Source organism: Cebus imitator, unplaced genomic scaffold, assembly GCF_001604975.1.
Source record: "Cebus imitator isolate Cc_AM_T3 unplaced genomic scaffold, Cebus_imitator-1.0 Scaffold60, whole genome shotgun sequence".
In the NCBI taxonomy this organism is placed as follows: Eukaryota; Metazoa; Chordata; class Mammalia; order Primates; family Cebidae; genus Cebus; species Cebus imitator.
Genome location: NW_016107375.1, coordinates 9,716,473 through 9,737,136, shown reverse-complemented (window position 1 = coordinate 9,737,136; position 20,664 = coordinate 9,716,473). Strand labels below are relative to the sequence as shown.

General features: G+C 39.2%; 1 pseudogene; it reads left to right on the top strand.

The window, feature by feature from the left end:
* Positions 1 to 1,002: 1,002 nt before the first annotated feature.
* LOC108305064 lies at positions 1,003 to 2,060 on the top strand (annotated as a pseudogene).
* The last annotated feature ends 18,604 nt before the right edge of the window (positions 2,061 to 20,664 follow it).

Below are 20,664 nucleotides of genomic sequence, written 5' to 3'. Positions count from 1 at the left end.
GTCCTTTCTGAGGCGATTAGGTGTGATGAGCCTGCTGTGAGCCAGTTGTACTGCATTCCTGGCATCAACAAATATTTATGGAACACCTACTGTGTGCATGACCCTGCACTAAGTTTCCTGTCTAGCAGGGAAACATTGTTAAAATACGAGCTCAGTCGGAGATGCCAGCCAACAGAGCCTGGACGACAAGCTACGCTTCGTGGGTTCTTGGCGGCCGCTCCGTTCCCAGGGTCAGGAGGAGAAACGCCATCTCCTCACAACAAATCCAGCGTCTTCCCCCTGCCCCACCCTGCTTGATGCTAGCAGGAAAGGCCTTGAGTTAAGAGACAGAAGTTTCAGATTCTAGACCTAAATCGTCACTAGATAAAAATATTATCTTTGGGAAAACCCTAAACTCTCCATTTTTCACATTTCTCATGGATAAAATGGGTTAATAAAACCCAAGGATGTCATAAGGATCAAATGAATTAACGTTGATAGAAAAAGTTTCTGAGAACGGCCAAGTGCTGATTAGTGTAACGTATGAGGATATTGTTGACTGGCCTTCCCCTTTCCCCAGTAGGTTCTGCCTGCTTTGAATTCTCTAGCTGGGTCCCCCGCCCTTCCCGGTTGTCTTCCAGTTCGTCGCTTGCTGTTCTCACATTCACCATGCTGGAAAGGTGATTCTGTTAAGCTTCCTTCCCACAATTACCTCCTGTTGCCACATCGTGCGTCCTCATTCCCTTCCTCTCAAGACCTCTTTCCTGCTCACTGTCAACTCATAACCAAGCTCAGCTCCTACCAGAGGCCAGCACTGAGCAGAGCCCCAGACAGGGAATATTCCCTTGCTCCTGATCGTCCTTTACACATGCATCCTCCCTAGACTGCTCTGTGCTCTGGATACTGACATATAGCAGAGCCTCTGCCTCCAGACACATGGAACATACTTCAAGATCCCTGCAGAAGACTGAATTTAAAATGAAGTGAGAATAAAGAATTTCATTAAGGCCTCCCCCAGTGGGGATGCTGGGTCTTGGCCATGGGCTGCGGCACCTCGGGGCAGCACTGAGTACCCGGGGCTCCACTCAGCTCCGTCTTTGTACCCAGATGCCTAAGAAAGCTGGTGCGATGACCAAGGGTAAAAGTCAGATCACGAAACCAGAGACTACTTCCTCCCTTAGGTCCTATGGCAGTTTATCCTAAAGGTTGTGTCACCATAGCCATCCATGCCAAACCTGGCTCCAAACAACAAAATGCTGTAACAGATTTGACAGCAGAGGTGGTAAATGTGGCTATTGCAGCACCTTGATCAGAGCGGGAGGCTAATGCTGAACTTTATAGGTATTTTTCTAAGGTCTTAGAACTCAGGAAGAATAATGTGGTTTTGGATAAGGGTGGTACATCTCAAGAGAAGGTAGTGAAGCTTTTAGCCTCCGCAAATCCAGAAGAGATCTTGAGGAAATTTTAAAAGAAAGCTGAAACAAAAAGCAAGAAATGGAAAATACACTCTTGAGAAACTTTTATTTATTGCCAATGATGAAGAGGCTGTTAAATAGGAAAATATACTTACATGCAGAAAACATGGGGAATATATATATATATATATATATATATATGAATAAAACACCAAAAAGTAGACATTTAAAAAGTATTATATGTTGAATACAGGTTCTAAAATCCCTGACCCCAAACAGCCTGGAACATGTTACTCTGATTTCATGGCATTATAAAATAACAGAGCTGGAAAGAATATTCAAGATGACCTGATTTAACACCTTTCATTCTGTGGTGGGACTTCTGATATCCAGGAGTTGACAGACTTATTCAAGATTGTACCATGCTGGCGCGTGCCTATAGTCCCAGCTACTCAGGAAGCTGAGGCAGGAGAATTGCTTGAACCCGGGAGGCGGAGATTGCAGTGAGCCAAGATTGCGCCACTGCACTCCAGCCTGGCAACTGGCGATGGAGCAAGACTCTGTCCCAAAAAACAAAAAAAAAACAACAAAAAAAAGATTTTACCATGCAAGATGGCAACTAGAACCCAAAGCCCTTGGCTTTTTGTTATCCAGATTGTAAATTAAAATTACCATGCCTCCTCAACAATTCTGGAATTCTAGGGATTGCCTTCTAATCCCATTTACAAGTGGCAGAAAACCTGTTATACTGCTTTGTAGTCTTACCTTATATTTTAAAACACTTATTTAAATACGAAAATGCTTTTTATGTCTTAGACTATATTGACCATTTTGTAAAAAAAAGTAATAAAAATTAATGACGTAATTAAATATGAATTATAACTTTTGAGAAAAACAGTTCATTAAATGAAAGCTACCATGAATTTGCTTGATAGGAAGAAAGTCTCTTCTTCACATGTTTCTAGGTTGAGTTTGCAATCCCTGTAAAGGAGCTGTGCTGAGCTACACTGTACTCCACAGGTCAGTCACATACCCTATTTCCAAGGACCTGTGCTTCTTGCTCTAGAGAGACGTTCTCTAACTTTATGTGTTTTTATCCCCTAACACACTAAATGCCTCCTCTCCAGGGTGCCTTTTGCCCTGGACCTGGAACACCGCTGTCTCTTAAATCTTCTACTGACCCAGTCTTCAAAACCTCAACCAAACACAACCTCCTTGAAGTGTCTGACTCCTCATCCCTTTCTTCTAACTTCTCGTAATCCTAAGGTTTGGTAACACAGGATGAGGTATTTGATACAGGATTTGGTGTTGTTCTTTGCTATACCCTGTGGATCAGAGCTATCTCCTTACCTCCCTACAGCTTTTCCAAGGAAGGATCTGTGTCTTTTGCTCTTTCTGGAGCTCTTGCTATGCTGAGGCTGCTGCTGCAGGCATACTAGGGAACCAAGAAACACTTCTTCATTAACCATTTTCTAAAAGGGAATAGAAGCCCTATTCTATTTTGTCAGGTGCAGGGTACACCAGAGACATAGTAATTCTCACAAAGCAGCGGAGACACTGATTACATGAGCCTAGAAACAAGCAAAAACAAGTGATAGACAGAAATAGAAAATGGAAGATCAATGCAGGGTGCTTAATGAGCTTGGCACGAGATAGAAGTGAAAATATAGAGGATGACTTATAGGAGTGGGGGGGAGTTTGAGAGACCCCCAAAGTGAGATAAGTCAAGGGCAGAGACCACAGAGAAGGCTGTGTTTCCACGGCCAGCTCTCTGTCTGGAGCTCCATCATTCAACTGTGAAATGGGTACAATGTCATTCTCATGCTTCGAATTTAAGGACTTTTGGAAGATCTAAGTATTTATTATTCATAAAGGGCTTTGAACTCTTCACATAAATGACACCAAAAGAAATTCAAAGGATGAGTCAGTACTATTATTAGCTGTAGTTCAACTAAAGTAAGAGGAAAAAATATGACCATTTTCAGTGCACCTGTCAGCTTGGTCTTTTTTATCATTTGTAGAATTTTTGTCGATAAATCAGAATTGCTCTTCATTACTTTTTCACTGACAATTTAAAAAAGATCAAAATGGGACTTGTAACAAGGAATCCAAATGCTAATTTTTGCTCTCTATAAAAAGGTAAAACATACGTCTCAGAAATATCTCAGGAATATTTTTCCCTTTAGACTAACTGCAAGAATTTCAGGGAATAGGCGACTTTACTCTTCTGCCTCAGAAAAACTGGAGCTTAGAGAAATGGAGGAAGAAGCTAAAACTCACCAGTTTTAAATGTTGATTCTTTTTCTTTTTTACACCAGTTACCAAACTGCCAAAATGATGAAACACTTTTTTTTAAGCTGAAGCTCTGAATAGAACTATCGTTCTCATTATCAAAATGCTGCCAACAATAAGTCCTGACATATACTCTTTCTACATATACCCAACACCCCCTGCCCCCGCCAATAGCACAGTCTTTGGGAGGTGTGTTTTTCAAGGTTCCAATGAGACTAGAGTTTGATCATTTTCTTTACTGTTCTGGCTCAAGCTTTCTTTGGGGTTTGTTTTCCATCATGGGCTGATGTCTGCGGGTCATGTCCTTCTCTTGCTGAGGTCTCTGTTTGCCTCTGGCTTTCTTTATTTCTTGCCTTTTTCTTGATCCGTTTGCTTTCAGGAATATCTTTACTGAGATTCCACTCACTTCAATCTTTAACAAAGCGAGAATTAGGACCAACCACATTCACTGCTCTTACTTCTTTCTAGCATTCCTCCTTTCTGACATAAATTAATTCATTCACCAAAATGAACGTGCATGTTGGAGTTTCAGATGGAGATTAGGGATGGGCAAAAGGTGTCAGCTACTCAAACACCCTATTTCCTTCTCTGTCTTAGATTAATCCTTCCTGGGAACACGAATATGCATTTTTAAATAATGCTTAAAGATGACAAGTGAAGAATAAGTTGGCTTGAAAATAAACTGCCAAACTAGAACACTTTCTGCTTTGCCCGCCAAAACTGTGAGTTGAGAGGGCTCAGCACATCATCCTCCTTCCACAGTAGCAGAGGCTGTCTAAGCACCAAAAGGAGGTGAGGCGGCCCACCTGCATGCAGTGCTAGGCAATACACATTGTCCCTGATCAGAAGAGTCACAGGATCTTGAACTGTGCTGTGGGCATAGTAGCAATTCTCCAGAGGCTTTGTGTCCATATTCAGGGTATTCACAAGTATTATTTAAGGGGCTTTCATCCCATAGCAATAATTGGGTACCACATGACTACTCAATCTAAAATACCTTGAATGTGTGTTTAGTAATTCTTCTCTTTCTATAAATTATTTCTCCAAATTTGTTGTTGGTTTTTTGTTGTTATTGTTGCCAGGGGAGTATATTATGTAATATAAAAATAGCAAAAAAAAAAAAAAAAAAGGACTCCATTTCAATAATACTTCCTTATGACATAATAATTTAAAAACAACCCTTAATGCTCAGAGAGATACCAGGGATAGGAACAATGAGAAATTAACCTTTTAAAAGACTCCTTGATATTCTCCTTTCTCTACTCCTTGGCTCAGAATTCTATTTCTAAGAGAATCTCTATCTAAATGTTCCACTTTAAACACATATACACATACAAATACACCTTCCACTCTCACACCCTATACACAGATAAACATGGTACTTCTTGTTAGCTTCACTTCCAATACCAGTCCTTATTTTCAAATTTCCTCAGATATTATTTGTTCTCTTACAAAACACTATACTCATCTCTGACTTGTTATCCATAACCAAACAGTTGAAAAAAAAATTACTCAACCATTATATCCAGCACTAGAGTGGAGACAGGTGACCTATATTCTGATCCCAACTTTGCAAATAATTAGTTTTGTGACCCAGAATAATTTACACTCACTAAGTCTAATTTCTTCATCAGTAAAATACAGAACATAACTGTCTTGTCTATTTCACAAGGTTGTTGTGAGAAATACTTGAAAACTGAATATGAACTTGAAGTAGAATGCTTATTATTGTCCGTATCTAATTTATGGCGTCTCTGCTTCTGTCATCCTCTCTGATAGCATCTCTGCTGATTGCCACTTCACCCATTTATTATTCACTCTTTCATTTATTCAACACACGTTTATCATATACCAACTATACGCCGGCAGTGGAAACTCATCTCAGTAGAATATGGCACCCTTGTATAAGAGGCACCCAAAATTCTGGAGGGCGCCTACCCCAGAGGATGAAAACATGAAAGGATTCGAAGCAGTTCACCAGGATATATATGGAATGGATATGTGTCTTACTGTACTTTCCATCTCAGCCACTTACCATTCATTCTTCTTTCCTAATAGGATCTTCTTTTGAGGAATTTTCTCTTTCTTCATTGGCCAAGGAGCAGACTCGACCAATGCCGACCGGGTTCTCCTTCCCCAATCTGACACACAAAATGTGTTCTATGGTGGTAGAGAGCCTTTAAATAGTAGTAATTTACTGCTTATTAACATGGCCTTTGACCCAGCTTTCTCTGACATAAGACTGTTGCAGTCATTACAGGTCTTACTCCTCCAGAACTGGCTCCATTTCTACCCTCTTTCAACCCTGGTTCTCAGCCTTTAATGTTAGCAACATACTCCGTGAAATATGATTTTTTCTTTTAGTTAGCTGGAGTTGTCTACAACAGAATAAAACTATATGTTAAAAACAAACAAACAAACAAAAAAACAAAAAAAAAACCTATATGCTAAATGTACTGTGTCTTTGTGAATATATCTGAAATATACAAGCCTAAGGGCTCAATCCATATTTATTCATTCAACCAACAAATATTAATTGAGCATAAACTATGCATCAGGTACTGCAGCAGCTCACAGTGAGGAGAGGGGAACAAACAGTTAACAGGTAATTAATTAGAAGGATAATGTGTGGGAAGGAAAAGAAGCTCCTACTGAAGATTATGGTGGCAAACTGGAACTGAGAGAAGGCTTTCCATGAAGAAGTCATATTTTTCTTTGACATAGGGGATGAGGAGGAGTCCGCTGGATAGGGGGAATGCGGACAGAGTCCTAAAGCAAGGAAACAATATGTTCCCCAGGGTAGAAAAGCATCCACACAGCTTGCTCCTCTTTGTTTTCCTGCCTCACCAAGATGCAGAGCAAAGGGATAGCAAGAGGAAGCCAGGAAGCAGAGTGTTATTCCTAGTCCTACATCTAATTCACTCTGTGAACTTGAAAAGACAATTTTTTAAAAAATTTCAACAGTTTTGGGATCCAGGTGGTTTTTAGTTACATGAATAAATTCCTTAGTGGTGATTTCTGATATTTTATTGCACCTTTCACCCGAGTGTACACTGTACCCAGTATGCAGTCTTTTACCCCTCAAACCCTCCCAACCTTCCCCTGCTGAGTCCCCAAAATCCATAACATCACTTTTATGCCTTTGCATCCTCATAGCTTAGTTCCCACTCATAAGTGAGAACATAAATACTTGGTTTTCCATTCCTGAGCTACTTCACTTAGAATAATGACCTCCAGTTCCAACTAAGTTGCTCCAAAAGACACTATTTTGTTCCTTTTTGTGGCTGAGTAGTATTCCATCGTGTTTATATACCACATTTTCTTTATCCATTCGTTGGTCAATGGGCACTTAAGTTGGTTTCATATCTTTGCAATTGCAAATTACATGCATGTGCATGTGTCTTTTCATAATGACTTCATGTGGGTAAATACTCAACAGTGGGAATGCTGGATCAAATGATAGTTCCATTTTTTGTTCTTTAAGGAATGTCTATACTTTTTTCCATAGTGGTCATACTAATTGGCATTCCCACCATCATTGTAAAAGTGTTCTCTTTTTACCACATCCATGCCGACATCTATTGTCTTTTGACTTTCTAATTATGATCATTCTTGCAGGAGTAAGGCGGTATTTCATTGTGGTTTAATTTGCATTTCCCTGATGATTAGTGGTGTTGAGCAGTTTTTCATATATCTGTTAACTGTTTGTACATCTTCTTATGAAACATATCTATTCATGTCCTTTGCCCACTTTTTGATAGTATTATTTTGTTTTGTTTGTTTTGCGGATTTGTTTGAGTTTCTTGTAGATTCTGGGTACTAGTCCTTTGTCAAATGCATAGTTTGTGAATATTTTCTCTCACTCTGTGGGGTATCTGTTTACTGTGCGATTATTTATTTTGCTATATAGAAACTTTTTAGTTTAATTTGTCCCCGTGTATTTATTGCTGTTTTTGTTGTATTTGCTTTTGGGGTCTTAGTCATCAATTCTTTGCCTAAGCCAATGTCCAGAACGGTTTTTCCAATGTTATTTTCTAGAATTTTTTTTTTTAAGATGGTGTTTCACCATCTTCACCATGTTGGTCATGGCTGGTCTCAAACCCCCGACCTCAGGTGATCTGCCTGCCTCAGCCTCCCAAAGTGCTGGGATTACAAGCATGAGCCACCGTGCCCGATTTTTCTAGAATTTTTATGGTTTCAGGTCTTAGATTTAAGTCTTTGATCAAAGACCTAAATCTAAGACCTGAAACCGTAAAAATTCTAGAAAATAACATTGGATCAAAGATGAGACATGTGGCTTGAAAAGTCAGTTGCTTTTGTATGCCTGTTCCCTTGTCTGTGAAATTAGGGTGGAGGGAAATATGGATGGTTTCTACTGTTTTATAAGTTTGCATATTTGAAATGTCTAGTATTAGGTGAATAAAGGGTGGGGCATCAATCTCCTTTCTGCTGCTCCCTATGACATGAGAAGGGAGTGTAGGTACAAAAAATTTGCAGAAATAGTAAGAGGGCACAAAGGTTTGGATGGGTAGAGTGTAAAAGGAAGAAAGACAGAAAGTTGCCAGAAATGCCTGCACTGGTTTTTGGCTCATCAGTAAGCCAAAACCCTACATAGTATTTGTTTCTTTCTTGCTTGCTATTCATTTTAAGACAGCACCACTTTCATATTGCTTACACAATGCATTATCTCTGTGTGCAGTGTGTATGTGTGTTTGTACTCCTGTGTTTCTCTTACCACTAATTTTAAAAATGGAATGCAGTGGTGGGGTGTGGTAGCTCACACCTGCAATCCCAGCACTTTGGGAGGCTGAGGCAGGTGGATCACCTGAAGTTGGGAGTTCAAGACCAGCCTGACCAATATGGAGAAACCCCATCTCTACTAAAAATACAAAATTAGTCGGGTGTCATGGCACATGCCTATAACCCCAGCTACTCAGGAGGCTGAGGCAGGAGAATCGCTTGACCCTGGGAGGCAGAGGCTGCAGTGAGCCAAGATCGCCCCATTACACTCCAGCCTGGGCAACAGGAGTGAAACTCTGTCTCAAAAAATAAAATAAAATAAATGGACCACAGTTATAAAGCCGAATGCCTCAAATCCTATCCAAAAATTGGCAGAATTGGTGATTCAACATAACTCTTGTGATCCCATTGGATGAATTAACTACCGAAAACCCTATCTACCTGTTTAGAGAGGAATTCCCTGGGAAGTAGGGGGCATTCAGCCGAGAAAGCTACCTATTGGTCATCAGTGAAGATGTGCATTTTGTCTGTTCATAGTCATTGCTCCTAACACCATACTCCTCTGAATGACTAAAGAGATCTGAGCAAGTGACAGGCCAGAGCTGGGAGATGAGATAAATACACCCCTGGGAGGAGAGCCCTGTGACCAGAGAAGAAAGAGAATCATCAGAAAAGAAACCATTCTAATAAGGTCTGAACTTCCTTAGAGTTCCCAGACATCAGAGATCTTTGCAAATCACTTATCCTATAAAAAATGTAAGCACAAAGCTGTAAGCAAGTCTCCTTTCCATTAAAATTTACTGAAAGAAAAATGAATATTTAAAAAGCTTTGTTGACAGCGATGTACTATTCCCAGGTGTAAGAAGTAAAACAGAATTCAAACATGAGGTGAGCTTAGTTTCTACAAGGAGTTGATGTAACCTCAGTAGTGTTAGGAAACACAACTTCTGAGACATGCAGGAAAAATATCTCACCAGAAGTCAGAAAAGCAGCTCCTCTCCAGGCAGACTGTGGTGCACTCAAGTCTGGGAAGCAGGATCTGTGGGGTCTGAAATGTAGCTTCATTCTCACTGCTCTCATTCTCAGGGTTGCTCTCCTGATACACAACATACATCACGATTGTTAAATCAATATACATCACCATCGTTAAATCTTAGCCCACCCTTTCCCTACATACTAGAACCCCCTCTCCTTTTCTCCCCACTTAACTGTGTACTACCCATCCGAAGATCAAGTTGATGTTTGGTTGGCAACCACTGGGAAGCTGTTCCCATTCAAACTAACCCTATGGGCATGTTTTCAGCTAAATTCCTATGGCAACCACTGTATGCATCACTCATTGGCCCTTAAAGCATTCTTATTTTATTATTTTGAATTAAATCAGATAATTAATATGAAAATTCATTGAAAGTTGTAAAGTAGTTGTAAAGTAGTTGATAACCCAGTATTTTTAAAGCATATTCCACAATAAAACAATTATTACATTTTAAAAAAGGATTCTCTAGTAAGTTAAGGAGCAGGCAAAACTATTATGGGGATAGAAATCAGATTTGTGGTTGTCTGTAGGAAGGGAAGTAATGGGGAAGAGGGTTGACTGGCAAGGATTATGAAAAAACTTTTGATAGTGATAGAAATATTCCATATATTGTTAGGGGTTTTGGCTATAAAAGCATATTCATTGGTCAAAACTCACCAAACTCTGTATTTCTCTCTATGTAATTATATCTCAGTGAAAAAGTGAAAAAGTTGTCTTTATCAAAAAACTTCAGAAAGCTTCTATCAGGTTGTTATAAATTATAAATATCCAGAAAGAGGATACAGCATCTTATTTGTCCAAAGCACCCTTCTTTTCTAGTGTTCTTGAGATAGCAGTAATCTATGGAAAGCTCCATTCTATTGTATAACATCATTTTCTGTTACTGTACTTGATTCTCCAGGACAGAGGCTGATTTCATGGCTCTCTGTACCCACAATCCCTGGCACAAGATCCCATGGACATTCAGTAAATGTCCCTTCTTTCTGCTCTTGCTGAAGATAATGATGCAGATGATGATTCAAGGTGTTGCTGATAAAGGTAAGGGTAACTTGCACCAGGTCACACCCGCAAGACCACAGTAATCTTAGCCCTAGCGAGCATGAGCAGATTCTCTTGCTACAGAAGCAGAATGGCAGGGAGGATATTTTGGTGTGAGGGTGCTAATAGTGGCTCTCAGGTCTCAGGATGTGGCTGCATTCTCTAATTATGTAGAAGGTCAGGCTGCCAGTTTCTCAGAACTAATTATCTTATAAAACACCCATCAAACATTCTGGAGCTGGGCACTAGGGATTCCACAGTGAATAAAATGCAGCATTTGCCCTCAAAAAGCTCATGGTCTAGTGGGGGAGTGAGATAAAGAGATAACTTAAAATGCAGTTGAGCAGAAGCAAGGGCTATGTGCGCACAGGGCGGGCGTAACCCATTTAGCCCTGGGAGGACGTGAGATACTGATATTTTCCAATTGGAGATGGTGGTTGAAGTCATTCCAAACTAAGAGATAAAGATAAAGATAATAAGGTGATACGTTTGGAAAGTACTTTACATGTCAAATGAGTGTAACTAATACGCTTTATCATCCTACACAGGATGTTTACCTTTAGCTACCTCATGCCAAAATAAACATAACAGTGGTTTGTTTGTGTCTAATAAAGCTGGAACATAGAGTTTCTGGGGCATGAAGGAGATAAGGTTGGATGAGCTGGGACCAGGATAGGAAGCTATTGTGGATCATGTAAAGAAGACTGAACGTTCCCCCAGGAAAACTTAAAGAGAGTGGCGTGACTACATACATATTTAGAATGTCACTGAAGTCTGGATCATACAGCTAGCTTTATACAGATTTGTGTTCTTCAAGTGTTGTTTTTTCTTTCCTTTTTTGAGCATATTCGTCTCATTTTCTCAAATACATGGTAAACTACTTGAGGGCATGAATTTTTTTTTTTTTTTGACAGGATCTCTTACTCTGTCACCCAGCCTAGAATGCAGTGGTGCGATAATGTCTTACTGCAGCCTCAATCTCCTGGACTCAAGCAAATCCTCCCACCTCAGTCTTCCTGTCAGCTGGGACCACAGGCACATGCCACCATGCCCAACTGATTTTTAAACTTTTTTTCTAGAGATGAGGTCTCACTATGTTACCGAGGCTGGTCTCAAACTCTTGGGTACAAGCACTCCTCTCACCTTGGCCTCCCAAAATGCTGGGATTATAGGCATGAGGCACCACGCCTGGCCAGGGCGAGAAGCAAGCAGCGACATACTGAGGTGCTTGTTACATATGTTTTAATTAATGATAATACTATTATCTGGCTTCTTTCTAGACATCTTAATAGCATTTATAAAGTTTAATACTGTCATATTATAAAGCATAAAATAGAAATCCTAGAGCACAGGATTTTGTACTTTATACATTTTACAAACAGAAATTGTTTTTATGTTCTGAAAGCCTTTCCATGTATCCTGAAAACATATAAGTGGCTGTCTGTTGGAGAAGACTAGGCAATGAATGAGAAGGGCTGCTAATCAAAAGGCCAAGGTAGAACTGGGGAAGAGGAACCACTTAACTGCAAGATATTACAAGAAAATGTTATTACAAGGCAAGGGGAAACAGGGATGTGGTGAGAGACTAAAAGTGGGCAAAGGGGAAAGAATAGGTAGAAGTGATTAAGACAATCTTGGTTAAAGATCTATATACTAGCGAGTACAAATTCTTCTTGGGAGACCACTAGATTTAGTGTTCAAAGGAAAAAACAAATACACAACTAAATTGAGAAAAATCAATGATGACTTTGTAGACTATTTAAGACTTGACTTGAGTGAGTTATTTTGTTTTGTTTTCTTTTGTTAACCTTTGCCCATAAGCAGAAAAATACAACGCAAAACACACTTGGATTCTGATGTACCTCAGCCCCTCTTAAGATTCAGAAGCCCTGTATATTGCCCTCTAGGCCACAAAATCCTTCTTCTCTCTCACAAAGATAAATTTCATATCAGCCCGGCAGTCAGCCATCATCTATTCTCAGGGGAAGAGTATATAGCATGACCTCCCTTGAAATATTAGCTCTATTTACACGGGTTTGCGTGGACCACATTACTTATGAGTCACCAAGGGGAAACGGGGCCTCCGGTAGATAAAGCGATCAGCACAAACCTCTGTAAATAAATCGGAAATTTCAATGAAGGTCATGCCAAGCCTGATTTATTCCTCAGCACCCTATGAAATAATGTTGACCAGGTAAGTGCTTTCATTTTTTTCCTCCATCCACATAAGGGAGAACTTTTTAGCTCGAAAGAGCTTGTCTCTCATGTTACAATGAGCTCTGGCATGAGAGATAATATACCCTGAAGGAAATAATCTTTTATTATTATATTAAATTCTCAATAGTGAAAGGCCAGATCATCTAGCAAGAATTTTGTTAATTCAGTCTGGTGGTACAAGTTCTCATAACAGAGCTTTATGGAAGAGCTATTGCTCAACAACAGAAGCTGTTTTTTATTCAATAAACAGAAGTGGAGCACCTTCCTTTAGGAGGCATGTGCAGAGCATGGGTTTAAGCAATGTAAAGGAGATGAAGACAGCTACGCCACAGTCCTGAAAGCCTCCCCAGGTCTCCATTGGAAACCCCCAACTATTCTGAAACATCAAGAAAATATGTATGGCATGTTGATAAACCAGTTTGCTAAATACATTATCATTCAGTCAACCTACATGTATTGTGCATTTTCTGAGCACAAGGCTTTATGGTAAATATTGGGACAAGGAGACAGGAGACGTGAAATGAAAACTGAAAGAATAATTTCTAACATTCAGAATACTACAATGCAGTCAAGTTTTATTATATAAATAATCATTCCAGTGAGAATAAATACCCAATTAAATTAGGTGCTGTTTTTGTTTTTGTTTTTAATTTTGAAGCTGAAAAGTCATATATCTTTTTTAAACTGAATTTTCTACTTTTCCATCTGTCTTATTACACATACCCCATATGTAGCAAAGAGACTTCAGGACTCCAAAGAATTGCCTTCTAAGCAGAAAAAAATAAATCCTTGAGAGAATTGTTGAGAAAGGTAAAGAGAGGGTTTGAAAAATCAAAGATAAGAACTAGACATTAATTAGTTCTTCACAGAAGAAGATAAGATGCCAATAATGCTGAAAGTATGCATCAGGAATTCTCATTCCGCACATGACTCCTCCAGGTTTGCTTGGAATTTACAGCATTAATGGTAACAGCTCCTGCTTTGATTTATACCTAGAATCATGATAAAAGACATCTCTTCAGTATGTGCGGTTACCATTAGAAACTACAGCTTAAGAGAAAAGGAAGGTGTCCATCCATCCAGTGTTAATAGAAACACGAATCAGATTCACTTTAAGAAAGGATTCTCTGGTTCCCTTTTAAATCCCATTTATAGGCAAACTACCGATAAGTTCCTTGGAAGACGCTTCTACCTGTTCATAAAACCTCGTCATATTAAGGAGCTCATTGTGTACCCAAGAATGAAAAATGTGGATTTTGTTACACAAGCTAGTTCTTATGTATACAGGTTTCCTTATCTTCACCCTCTCTTACAGTTTTTTCTAACTTCGTGCAGTTTCACTTTTCGTCTAACAAACATCTCTTCTGTTGGGGCATGGCCTCATACCCTGTAAAGAAAAGCACAAAATGTTGGTCTTTCTAGCTGTAGAAACTCTGATCTCCAGGAGGGTGTGAGCACCCATTATATATATATATATATATATATATATATATATATATACACACACACACACATACATATATATATATATATATATATATATATAAATGATAATTTTGTTGGATTTTCAGTCCCTGCTTACAAAGGTTTCGGAACATTTTAACTGGTTAGGACGTTAGCAGAAACCTAAGGGCTGCTAGTTGTCATGCTGCGGCACTTGCCTGTATCTTCTTCCTTTTTTTCCATTCGATCAGGCTTTATGTGTGCTTTGATCCAGGCAAAACATAACAAAGATATTTCAGTTTCAAAACTCCAACTATATATCCACTGAGGGCAAAGCTGAAAACCGTCATTAGGCAACAATGATGCTTTGAAATTCTGGCCGTAGAATTTTGTGGAGCATACTCTCCTTTCCTTTTATGTGAATAAAACTCTTTATAATGCTTCAAATTCACAATGCCTCCCGGTTTCCCTGCAATGCAGCCTTGCTTTGTTATTCCCTCCTTGCTGCTAAAGAAACAGAGGACAAGAGTGGCTAAATAACTAGCCCAAAGTTATTCACACGGATTAAAATGAAAATATTAAAACTATTGTAAAGAACAAAGTGAATGTTCTCTGCAGTCACAGATTCTTCCTGTGGCAATGCTAATACCTATTGCCTGAAATAAGTATTAGCATCAACTACCACCTGCCAGTTCAAACCTCATGCCTTCTCTAAGACTAGTTCAGGTTCTACTTCCACAAGGTCCACTTCTTCCAAATCGGCCTTTGATGAACCTAAGACCTACTAATGTCGCAATTAAGCTCTTGAGTCTTATTATGTCTCTTTCTATACAGTCCAAACTAGCAAAGTCTTAAAGTTAGTAATATATCCTCTATTTCTTTCATTGTCTACAATGATACCCATCCTGCATTACGGTAACAGTAGTAGCTCAATAATTATTCCACTGATTAGCAAAAAGCACTAGATTTAAAGTGAAAAAAGATATGAACTTGTGTTGTCATTGATAAACTCTTTTGTACAAGTCTAAGTTTCAATTTTCCAATCTATAAAATAAAAATGTTAAATAATATGCTTTCCAATAACGATCCTAAAACTAAATTTCTATCATTGTGTTGTTTTACTTGCACATACCCTTTAGAAGTGGCCAAAGGATGTGAAGTTTTCTTTTTTATTTATTTAGTTTATTATACTTTAAGTTCTGGGGTACATGTGTAGAACGTGCAGGTTTGTTACATAGGTATACACATGCCATGGTAATTTGCTGCATCTATCACCCCGTCAACTACATTACATATTTCTCCTAATGCTATCTCTCCCCTATATCCTCACCCCCTCCTATCCCTCCACTAGCCCCACAACCCCTGACAGGCCCCAGTGTCTGATATCCCCTCCCTGTGTCCATGTGTTCTCATTGTTCAGCACCCACTTATGAGTGAGAACATGCAGTGTTTGGTTTTCTGTTCTTGTGTCAGTTTGCTGAGAATGATAGTTTCCAGCTTTACCCATGTCCCTGCAAAGGATATAAACTCATCCTTTTTTATGGCTGCATAGTATTCCATGGTGTATATGTGCCACATTTTCTTTATCCAGTCTATCATTGATGGGCATTTGGATTGGTTCCAGGTCTTTGCTATTGTAACAGTACTGCAATAATATACATGTGTCTTTATAATAGATGATTTATAATCCTTTGGGTATATACCCAATAATGGGATTGCTAGGTCAAATGGTATTTCTATTTCTAGATACTTGAGGAATCGCCACACTGTGGTCCACAATGGTTGAACTAATTTACGCTCCCACCAACAGTGTAAAAGTGTTCCTATTTCTCCACATCCTCTCCAGCATCTATTGTCTCCTGATTTTTTAATGATCACCATTCTAACTGGCATGAGGTGGTATCTCAAGGTGGTTTTGATTTGCATTTCTCTAATGACCAATGATGATGAGCATTCTTTTTATGTTTGTTGGCTGCTTAAATGTCTTCTTTTGAAAAGTGTCTGTTCATATCCTTTGCCCTCTTTTTGATGGGGTTGTTTGATTTTTTCTTGTAAATTCCTTTAGGTTCTTTGTAGATTCTGGATATTAGCACTTTGTCAGATGGGTAGATTGCAAAATTTTTTTCCCATTCTGTTGGTTGCTGGTTCATTCTAGTGACAGTTTCTTTTTCTGTGCAGGAGCTCTTTAGTTTAATTAGATCCCATTTATGTTGTCCTATTTCTTGCCCTTCTGCATTCCACATGTTCCTTCAACCCTAATCCAACTAACTCACCACTTCCAGAAGGGCTAAGAGAGGTGTTACTGAAGGACTACTAACTAGACTACTTCTAGTCTATTTAACTTGTCTACATTTTAAAACATATATTTCCAGATATATTGAAACAAAGCTGAAGACTCTAAAGATGGACTCATCAGCTATGTGTTACTCCCTGTCTCCAGTATATGGAGAAGGAGCAGAACCAAATACATTTTTTTAGAATCTGGAAATAAAAATAGGGCTAACAGAGATTTTTTGAAAGACATTGAAATTGCATATAAAAGCCTTCAGTCATTTAAGGAGGAAGTTTGTCCCTGACATTGGTTATTTCATGATAGACAATATGCACTCAATTTGACATCATGAGATCTGAATTCTCGCTCAACTTCTGCTGTCTAAACAGATATTTTACAAATTGAAAATAGTCTTTCATGTCCCTTCTAGCACTAATATTGTAGCATTTGAGAGGTCTGATGGGGCCTACACTATCTTCAATAAGTAACCCCATACCTAAGTTCCTAAGACCCTCTTTTTCTCCTGGGTTATGTTCTTTTCCTCCAAACCATGCCCTCCTAAAACAGCTTCTAAAGGATGAACCTACTCTACCAGATTTCATCTATATCAATGTTACACGCGTGTGTCTCAGCTCTTCAAAAACTTGCTGCTAACGTGAAATATTTGAGCGTGAAGTAGGTTCATGCTGACCGTTCAATTGCACATGTGAGAATACAGGATCTCCATGAAATTCGTCCAGCATGGCAAAAGAAGCAACTGTTGAACATAGGAAAGAGTCATCCATGTTCCCTCTCTGTTGAACAATTTCATCAATTTTCAGCTGGGATCTGTTTTGCCTTATAATCTGATATGTTAAGCATACAAAATGAAGTATCAGAATTAAGGAAATCAACCTCACAAAACATAATTTTCTATCAGTTAAAACTCTCATCTTCCATATGAAAGTGATAACATTGGCTAGGTGCAGTGGCTCATGCCTGTAATCTCCACTTTGGGAGGCCAAGGCAAGTGGATTGCCGGAGCTTGGGGGTTTGAGACCAGCCTGGCCAACATGGCAAAACCTCATCTCTGAAAAAAATACAAAAAATTAGACAAGCATGGTGGTAGTCCCAGCTACTCAGGAGGCTGAGGCAAGAGGATTGCTTGATCCCAGGAGGCAGAGATTGCAGTGAGCCAAGATTGTGCCAACTGCACTCCACCATGAGTAACAGAGTGAGACTATGTCTCAAATAAACAAAAAAAGAAAAGAAAAAGAAAGTGACAACATAACATAGTGAATGGAGTCACAGAGCCCCAGAGCCCAAAGTACCTTTTCTGGACTCAGTTTCTTCATCTATACAGTGAAATGGCTGTGTATGTCCAAAATTACAGAAATCACTTAGTAACTTAATGTGAATCAAGACAATAGACTATCATGCATCCATTAAAATGAAAATTACAAAAACTGTGTAATAACATGAATAAACATTTCTAGGTCAATGTTACATAATGGTAGAAAAATATTCTACTGCATTTTTGCTTTAGTAACCATACAAATAAAAATTCATACACTATATAAAAGGTGAGAACAGCTATTTCAGAGTAGTTTAATAATGGGAGATTCACATAACTGATAGCAGCTTGAAAAATCAGTCTTTTCAATAAACAATGGAGTGGTTAGAATGATTGCTGTGGTCTCATCCAGCTATGGAGTTCTATGATCCTTTGATAAACACATTCATGTTAATGTGTTCAACAAGTATAAATGAGATAAGGAGCTCTTCATTAAGATAAAAGATCCATTTAAAAAGTCTGGAGAAAGCGCCTTCATGAAAAAGCATGACCGTATAGATTTGTTTCTTTCATATAGTTTTAAAATAAGAGAAAGATCATATGTCCCTTCTCCAAAGTTTTTCCTAAATCCAGGAAGGATTAGGCACACATAGCTCTTCCGTGTGTCTTTAGTAGAGACAGCACTTACCACATGGCACAGGGACTATTTCTTTACATGTCTGACCTTCTTTGGAAACTGTGACCCCCATGAAAGTAAAGATAGGACTTTATTCAATTTTGACTCTCCAGAACCCACCACAGTGCCTAGCATACAGATGAGGCCAAATTCAATGTTAGCTTTAAGAAATGAATAAATGAATGAGAGAAAATGAGTATAGGTGAAATAGCCTCCTTCCTTTCAAGACAGATATACCACAGGTGCTCAAGGGCTTGGGTCCTATCCCAGGGCTGGTGGTTTTCTTTCTGTTTGTTTTCCCCTCAAGCCATTTTCATATACATTGGCCACTAGGGTATCTTCTTGCTGCCAGAGAAACATGATTTACACTTCACCTAACAGGCTGCAGATTTGGCAGGCCAGACTCATTAAACTTGAGAGTGTTCCATGTTCCCCTTCCTTGCTCATTGTTTTAGTCAGCATTGCTAATAAACCACCCTTGCTCCTATTGATTTATTCTCTAGCTGGGCTTATCTTTACAGAGTATGCTAGAAGGTTCTCTAAAAACCTCTTTAATTCCCATAGAAAGGACGATGAATATTTGGGGGGCTGCGTTGGTCCCCGGATCCTCTTCAGAGAAACTATGTTCCCTAAAACACATTAACATAACATTTCTATCAGTCCCTCTGGGGCACCCAAAGAAGTAGTCCTAGAGAGTTTAGTCGGGTTTCTGAGTTCAGGGGCATATATAAAAACAATTTGTTTTTTCATTTATTAAGAGTTTTTATTTCATAATCATTTTTTATTACTCAGAATACTCCCCCTCCATTCTCTATCTTTAAAACTTTTAATTGTGCCGGGAACAGCAGCTCACGCCTGTAGTTTCAGTGTTTTGGGAGGCTGAGACAGGAGAATCGCTTGGGTCCAGGGATTCATGACCACCCTGGGAAATATAATGGGACCCCAATTTCTACACAACAAAAATTTAATAAAAAGTCAGGCACAGTGGCACATGGCTGTAGTCCCAGCTACTCGGGAGGCTGAGGTGGGAGGACTGCTTGAGCTGAGGAGAATTTGAGGCTGCTGTGAGACATGATCATACCGCTGTACTCCAGCCTGGATGACAGAGTGAGACCCTGTCTCTCAAATTAATTAATTAGGCTGGGTGCAGTGGCTCGCTCAGGCCTGTAATCCCAGCACTTTGGGAGGTGGAGGCGGGTGGATCACCTGACATTAGGAGTTCGAGACCAGCCTAACCAACATGGAGAAACCCCATCTCTACTAAAAATACAAAATTAGCCAGGCGTGATGGCACATGCCTGTAATCCCAGCTACTCGGGAGACTGAGGCAAAAGAATCACTTGAACACAGGAAGCAAGAAGTTGCCGTAAGCCGAGATTGCACCATTGCACTCTAGCCTGGGAAACAAGAACAAAACTCCAACTCAAAAAACACATAAATTAAGTAAATTAAATTAGATAGGAAGTTATAAATAAATGATAAAAGTCCCCTTGCTACTGGCTTTTCCTAATCAGCATTAAATATCCCCAAAACATGTTTTTTCTAGATACCTAATTGTCTCTCTCTTACTTCACAACTCAGCATCTTGAAAGTGTTGTCCACAATCACTATCTTTATTTCCTCTCAGCTTTCATCTTCCATTCCCTCTTTAACTCACTGCAATACTGAAACTGTTTTCCCAAAGGCCAGTGATGATCTCTGCCAGTAAATCCAGTGAACCTTTTACTCCACAGCTATTATGTGACTTCTGCAGCTATGGACATTATCTCCACTCTCTCATTGAAACACTTGTGTTCTCTTTACTTGGCTTCTTGGAAACTCTAGTCATTTGCTTTGTTGTTGTTGTTGTTGTTGTTGTTGTTGTTCTACCTCTCTAGCCATTTCTTCAGGGACTTTTCTTTTACTCACATCTTAAATATCGAGGTATATTTAAAGTGTATTTTCCTTTTCCTTCATCTTCCTGGGCAAGTTCATCTATTCCCATGACTTCAGAAATTCCTATGTGCTGAGGATTTCCAGCCCAATATTTTTCCTGAGCTCTAAAACCATTATACCATATTGTGAACACCTCCATTTGAGGTAACTCAAATTCAATATGTCAGAAACAAACCCATTATTCTATTTCCGTGGACATGTACCCCTTTCATATTCTTCTTTCTCTCTGTGAATGGTCAGACCATCTACCCTCTTACTTGGACTAGGAATCTAGTAGTCATCTCCAATTCTGTCTTTTCCTGCTCCTTTTCCTCTCCTACATCCAACCAATCACCAAATCCTGTTACT